The sequence below is a fragment of the Melanerpes formicivorus genome, unplaced genomic scaffold, assembly GCF_026170545.1.
Source record: "Melanerpes formicivorus ecotype bairdi unplaced genomic scaffold, bMelFor1.0.p_v2 SCAF_322, whole genome shotgun sequence".
Taxonomy (NCBI): Eukaryota; Metazoa; Chordata; class Aves; order Piciformes; family Picidae; genus Melanerpes; species Melanerpes formicivorus.
The window spans coordinates 1-7500 of NW_027142674.1; positions in this window are offsets into that span (position 1 = coordinate 1).

Here is a 7500-nt window from a genome sequence, read left to right on the forward strand (position 1 = left end):
TTGCCTCTTGCCGCTGCTGCCACCCCCAGCTCCCCACACCCCCCGGCTCCCGTTAGCGGTTTGCGCGGAGCCCCCCCCTTCCCGCCGTTGCCTCTTGCCGCTACCCCCGCCCCCCCCCCCCCGCTGCCGGTTTGCGCGGAGCCCCCCCGCCTGCCGTTGCCTCTTGCCGCGGCCGCCACCGCCCCCCCCCCACACCCCCCGGCCCCCGTTACCGGTTTGCGCGGAGCCCCCCCTCCCGACGTTGCCTCTTGCCGCTGCTGCCACCCCCAGCTCCCCACACCCCCCGGCTCCCGTTAGCGGTTTGCGCGGAGCCCCCCCTTCCCCCCTTCGCGGGCTGCCGCTTCCCTCCCGGGCTGCCCGGCTGCTCTCTAACCCCTGCGACCGAGGCGGCGCTGTTAGGGCGGCCGTGCCGGTGCCCCTTGCCGCAGCTAGCCTCTCGCCGCTGCCCCTCCCGTCCGTCGTCCCCCGTCCCCAAAAACTTGCTGCTCTCCACGCTGGAGCCTGCACGGGGGAGGTTGCGCTCCGCTCCTCCGGCCCTAAAGCCGCCCTCGCCCGCCCCCCCGGCTTGCCGCTTGGCTGGGCTGCCCGCCCCGCCCGCTAATCCCCCCAACGCCCCCACCCCAAAAAACACCCCAGCCCTACCGCATGCCGCTCCCCCCTCTCCCCGCTCTCGCTGACCGCTGCCACCCCCCCCCCACCCCTCCCCCCCGAAACAAACCCCCCAGCCCTACCGCATGCCGCTCCCCCTCTCTCCCTAGCCTGCCCCCCCCGCCGTCGCTTGCTGCCGCCGCCGCCGCCGCCGCCGCCGGGACCCCGCCTCGGTCTGGTGGCGCGCGCTCGGAGATCCCCGGCTACCCGTCCGTCCGTCCCTCCCTCCCGCCCCGCCCCGGGGGAGGGCCCGGGGCAGCGCGGGCAGGCGGGGAGCAAAAAAAGGCGCGGGCGCCAAAAAACGTCGGGGTCCCGGGGTGGCGGAGGGGGGCGGCGGCGGGGGGCGGCGGCGGGTACACGGCGCCGGGTCCAGGGCGCCGGGTCCAGCCCGTCCCGGGGCGGGGACAGGTGGTGTCGTCCGTCCCCGCCCCCGTAACCTGCTCTGAAGCATCCGCTTCCCCGCCGCGGTTCGCCCTCCACCCCCCCGCCGCACACGCAGCTGCCGCTTACCGCCGCCTCTGCCCCCCGCCCCCGGGATCAACCACCCGCCGGGTCCAGCCGGTCCCGGTCCCGGGAACCTGCTCCCGGGGCCAGCCGGAGCCACGCCCCCTCCTCTGACGCTTCCAGCTGCCGCCTCCCCTCCCACCCCCCAAACTCACACTGGCCCTCGCCGGCCCGCCCACCCGCCTACCTGCTTGCCCGCCGCCGCTGGGTGGCGTGCCGGACACTCTCGCACACAGGTACACAGACAGGGACACAGGGACACAGGCACTCAGGCACACAGGGACACAGGGACACAGGGACACAAGGACACAGGGACACAGGCACTCAGGCACTCAGGCACTCAGGGACACAGGGACACAGGGACACAGGGACACAGGCACTCAGGGACACAGGGACACAGGCACTCAGGCACACAGGGACACAGGTGGCGGGCCGGAGGCCTCTCTCCACTGTGTGGCAGGGGTCCAAGAGCCACCCCAGCCCAACCCAGAGGGTCTTTTGCACCTCTCTAGAGGCCACCCAGAGACCCCAGGCCGCAGCAGAAGCCTCCCCCGCATGCTCTGCAGGCTTCCGACCCACCCCAGGCCGCACCAGAAGCCTCCCCCGCAAGCTCTGCAGGCTTCCGACCCACCCCAGGCCGCAGCAGAAGCCTCTCCCGCACGCTCTGCAGGCTTCTCAGCCACCCCAGGCCGCAGCAGAAGCCTCTCCCGCACGCTCTGCAGGCTTCTCAGCCACCCCAGGCCGCAGCAGAAGCCTCTCCCGCACGCTCTGCAGGCTTCTCAGCCACCCCAGGCCGCACCAGAAGCCTCTCCCGCACGCTCTGCAGGCTTCTCAGCCACCCCAGGCCGCACCAGAAGCCTCTCCCGCACGCTCTGCAGGCTTCTCAGCCACCCCAGGCCGCACCAGAAGCCTCTCCCGCACGCTCTGCAGGCTTCTCAGCCACCCCAGGCCGCACCAGAAGCCTCCCCCGCACGCTCTGCAGGCTTCTCAGCCACCCCAGGCCGCACCAGAAGCCTCTCCCGCACGCTCTTCAGGCTTCTCAGCCACCCCAGGCCGCACCAGAAGCCTCCCCCGCACGCTCTGCAGGCTTCTCAGCCACCCCAGGCCGCACCAGAAGCCTCTCCCGCACGCTCTTCAGGCTTCTCAGCCACCCCAGGCCGCACCAGAAGCCTCCCCCGCACGCTCTGCAGGCTTCTCAGCCACCCCAGGCCGCACCAGAAGCCTCCCCCGCACGCTCTGCAGGCTTCCCACCCACCCCAGGCCGCAGCAGAAGCCTCTCCCGCACGCCCTGCAGGCTTCTCAGCCACCCCAGGCCGCAGCAGAAGCCTCTCCCGCACGCTCTGCAGGCTTCTCAGCCACCCCAGGCCGCAGCAGAAGCCTCCCCCGCACGCTCTGCAGGCTTCTCAGCCACCCCAGGCCGCAGCAGAAGCCTCTCCCGCACGCTCTGCAGGCTTCTCAGCCACCCCAGGCCGCAGCAGAAGCCTCTCCCGCACGCTCTGCAGGCTTCTCAGCCACCCCAGGCCGCACCAGAAGCCTCTCCCGCACGCTCTGCAGGCTTCTCAGCCACCCCAGGCCGCACCAGAAGCCTCTCCCGCACGCTCTGCAGGCTTCTCAGCCACCCCAGGCCGCAGCAGAAGCCTCTCCCGCACGCTCTGCAGGCTTCTCAGCCACCCCAGGCCGCAGCAGAAGCCTCTCCCGCACGCTCTGCAGGCTTCTCAGCCACCCCAGGCCCCAACAGAAGCCTCTCCCGCACGCTCTGCAGGCTTCCGACCCACCCCAGGCCGCAGCAGAAGCCTCTCCCGCACGCTCTGCAGGCTTCTCAGCCACCCCAGGCCGCACCAGAAGCCTCCCCTGCACGCTCTGCAGGCTTCCGTCCCACCCCAGGCCGCACCAGAAGCCTCCCCCGCACGCTCTGCAGGCTTCTCAGCCACCCCAGGCCGCACCAGAAGCCTCCCCCGCACGCTCTGCAGGCTTCTCAGCCACCCCAGGCCGCAGCAGAAGCCTCCCCCGCACGCTCTGCAGGCTTCTCAGCCACCCCAGGCCCCAACAGAAGCCTCTCCCGCACGGTCTGCAGGCTTCCGACCCACCCCAGGCCGCACCAGAAGCCTCCCCCGCACGCTCTGTAGGCTTCTGACCCACCCCAGGCCCCAACAGAAGCCTCCCCCGCACGCTCTGCAGGCTTCTCAGCCACCCCAGGCCGCACCAGAAGCCTCTCCCGCACGCTCTGCAGGCTTCTCAGCCACCCCAGGCCGCACCAGAAGCCTCTCCCGCACGCTCTGCAGGCTTCTCAGCCACCCCAGGCCGCACCAGAAGCCTCTCCCGCACGCTCTGCAGGCTTCCGACCCACCCCAGGCCGCACCAGAAGCCTCCCCCCGCACGCTCTGCAGGCTTCTCCGCCACCACAGGCCGCACCAGAGGATCTTTTGCACCTCTCTGGACGCCACCCAGAGACTCCAGGCCGCACCAGAGGCCCCCCCCCCAACCATTTACAGGCTGCAGTGCCAGCCTAGGCCCCGCTGGCAGCCTCCCTTGTCTGCTTTGGAAGGCCTCCCATCCACTCCAGACCTGCCTGGAGGCCTCCCTCGACTGCTCCCGGGGCCCTCGAAGCCACCCTAGGCCTTTCTGGAGGACCTGCTCGACCGCTCGGGCGGCTTCTGACGCACCCTCGGCCATCCGGCGCCCAGCAGCTCCCAGGGCCAGGCACCGGCCTCCCCCTCCGGCCGCCCCTGGGGCCGGGGGTGGCTCGGACTCGGCGCCCCCAACGTGTCGTCCCGTCCCCCCCCCGCCCCGCACCGCCGAACATTCGCTGCAGCCGAGGGCTTGCCGCTCGACGCCTACCCCACCCGCCCAGCCCCCCCGCTGCGGCCCGGCGCTGCCCCGGCCGCTGCGCCCCGCCTCTCATCGCTCCCCCCACCCGGCAACCGGCCGCCGGGCACGGCAAGTCCCAGGGCAGGGAACAGGTGCTGCCGGGACCCCGTGCTGGCTGCCGGCTTCCCGGGGCTGCCCCGGGCACGGACAGGTCGCCCCCCCGCCCCGGCGAATGTTCACCGAACCGGCTGCCGGCTGCCTTCGAGCACCCCCCGCCCCCCGCCACTATCGTCCCCCCCCGCCCCCCCCTCCGCCTCCGCTGCCGCTTCTGCCCGCACCCCCTCCACTGCCTCCCCCCGCCGCCGGCGAACGAGTCGGCGGATCCGTAGGGTGCCGGGAGCCCGAACGGCGAGCGGCTCCGGCTGCTGCCGGGACCGCGGGGATTCGAGCCGGTCCGGCCGCGGCCGGGACCCCGTGCCGGAAGCCGGCATCCCGGGACGGCCCCGGGACGGCCCCCGGTCGCCGGCCGGGTGACGTTCAGCGAAGCGGCTGCCGCCAGTCTTTGGGCCTCCCCCGTGCCGGGGCCGCGGGGCTTCGAGCCGGTCCGGCCGCGGCCGGGATCCGGGGCCGGACGATGGCTTCCCGGGCCGGTCCCGGTCGCCTCCCGGGTGACGTTCACCGAAGCGGCTGACGGCTGTCTTCGAGCCCCCCCCCCCCCTCCGCCTCCGCGGCCGCTTCTGCCCGCACCCCCTCCACTGCCTCCCCCCGCCGCCCGCGAACGAGTCGCCGGATCTGTAGGGTGCCGGGAGCCCGAACGGCGAGCGGCTCCGGCTGCTGCCGGGACCGCGGGGATTCGAGCCGGTCCGGCCGCGGCCGGGACCCCGTGCCGGAAGCCGGCATCCCGGGACGGCCCCGGGACGGCCCCGGTCGCCGGCCGGGTGACGTTCAGCGAAGCGGCTGCCGCCAGTCTTTGGGCCTCCCCCGTGCCGGGGCCGCGGGGATTCGAGCCGGTCCGGCCGCGGCCGGGATCCCGGGCCGGACGATGGCTTCCCGGGCCGGTCCCGGTCGCCTCCCGGGTGACGTTCACCGAAGCGGCTGCCGGCTGTCTTCGAGCCCCCCCCCCCCCCTCCGCCTCCGCGGCCGCTTCTCCCCGCACCCCCTCCACTGCCTCCCCCCGCCGCCGGCGAACGAGTCGCCGGATCTGTAGGGTGCCGGGAGCCCGAACGGCGAGCGGCTCCGGCTGCTGCCGGGACCGCGGGGATTCGAGCCGCTCCGGCCGCGGCCGGGACCCCGTGCCGGAAGCCGGCATCCCCGGACAGCCCCGGGACGGCCCCGGTCGCCGGCCGGGTGACGTTCACCGAAGCGGCTGCCGGCTGTCTTCGAGCCCCCCCCCCCCTCCGCCTCCGCTGCCGCTTCTCCCCGCACCCCCTCCACTGCCTCCCCCCGCCGCCGGCGAACGAGTCGGCGGATCCATACCGTCCCGAGAGCCCGAGGCGGCGGCACCCAGTGCGGGTCCGGCCGAGGCCGGGACCCCGTGCCTGTCGCAGGCTTCCCGGGACGGCCCCGGAACGGCCGCGGTCGCCGGCCGGGTGACGTTCTCCGAAGCGGCTGACGGCTGTCTTCGAGCCCCCCCCCCCCCTCCGCCTCCGCTGCCGCTTCTGCCCGCACCTCCTTCACTGCCTCCCCCCGCCGCCGGCGAACGAGTCGCCGGATCCGTAGGGTGCCGGGAGCCCGAACGGCGAGCGGCTCCGGCTGCTGCCGGGACCGCGGGGATTCGAGCCGCTCCGGCCGCAGCCGGGACCCCGTGCCGGATGCCGGCATCCCGGGACGGCCCCGGGACGGCCCCGGTCGCCGGCCGGGTGACGTTCAGCGAAGCGGCTGCCGCCAGTCTTTGGGCCTCCCCCGTGCCGGGGGCCGCGGGGCTTCGAGTCGGTCCGGCCGCGGCTGGGACCCCGTGCCTGTCGCAGGCTTCCCGGGACGGCCCCGGAACGGCCGCGGTCGCCGGCCGGGTGACGTTCACCGAGGCGACTGCCGGCTGTCTTCGAGCCCCCCCCCCCCCTGCCGGAGCCGCGGGGATACGAGCCGGTCCGGCCGCGGCCGGGACCCCGTGCCGGAAGCCGGCATCCCGGGACGGCCCCGGGACGGCCCCGATCGCCTCCTGGGTGACGTTCACCGAAGCGGCTGCCGGCTGTCTTCGAGCCCCCCCCCCCTCCGCCTCCGCTGCCGCTTCTCCCCGCACCCCCTCCACTGCCTCCCCCCGCCGCCCGCGAACGAGTCGCCGGATCTGTAGGGGGCCGGGAGCCCGAGGCGGCGAGCGGCTCCGGCTGCTGCCGGGACCGCGAGGCTTCGAGCCGGTCCGGCCGCGGCCGGGATCTCGTGCCGAACGTCGTCTTCCCGGGACGGTCCCGGGAGGGCCCCAGTCTCCTCCCGGGTGACGTTCACCGAAGCGGCTGCCGGCTGTCTTCGAGCCCCCACCCCTGCCGTGGCCGCGGGGATTCGCCCCGGTCCGGCAGCTGACGGTTCCCTGTGTCGGACGCCGGCTTCCCGGGACTGCCCCGGGACAGCCCCGGTCGCCTCCCGGGTGACGTTCACCGAAGCTGCTGCCGCCTGTCTTTGTCCCCCCCCCCCGTGCTCTCCCTCAGGCGGGAGGTAGACGTGCTCTCCCTCGGCGAGTAGACGTGCTCTCCCTCGGCGAGTAGACGTGCTCTCCCTCGGCGAGTAGACGTGCTCTCCCTCGGCGAGTAGACGTGCTCTCCCTGGGCGAGTAGACGTGCTCTCCCTGGGCGAGTAGACGTGCTCTCCCTGGGCGAGTAGACGTGCTCTCCCTCGGCGAGTAGACGTGCTCTCCCTGGGCGAGTAGACGTGCTCTCCCTGGGCGAGTAGACGTGCTCTCCCTGGGCGAGTAGACGTGCTCTCCCTCGGCGAGTAGACGTGCTCTCCCTCGGCGAGTAGACGTGCTCTCCCTGGGCGAGTAGACGTGCTCTCCCTGGGCGAGTAGACGTGCTCTCCCTGGGCGAGTAGACGTGCTCTCCCTCGGCGAGTAGACGTGCTCTCCCTCGGCGAGTAGACGTGCTCTCCGTCGGCGAGTAGACGTGCTCTCCCTCGGCGAGTAGACGTGCTCTCCGCGGAGATCGCGCTTGTCGCCAAGGGGTCGCTGTTGCGCTCTGCCTCCGCCTACGTCATCGTACAAGCCGGCGTGATTTCTGCGACCTGCCGCTGGGCGGAGGTCGGCTGGTTGTGCGCTCGCGGAGCTGACGGCCCTCCAGTTCCGTATATGAGGGAACAAGCGACGCCGAGCACTCCCAGGGCAGCGCTGCCGAGCGGCTGCTCCAAGCCACCCGCCAGGCGGCTGGGCAGGGGTCCGTCTGGCTTCTCGGTGGCTTTCGCCCGGGTCAGAGAGGGGACCCGCGGGGCCGAACAAAGGCGCGGCGGTTTGGAGCGGCCGCTGGCGCACCCTCAGCGGTGTTGGATGGGTTTCGCTCGTCCGTGAGCCGGAGCCCAGCCCGGGCTCGGCAACGAAAGCGGGGAAAAGAAAAAAAG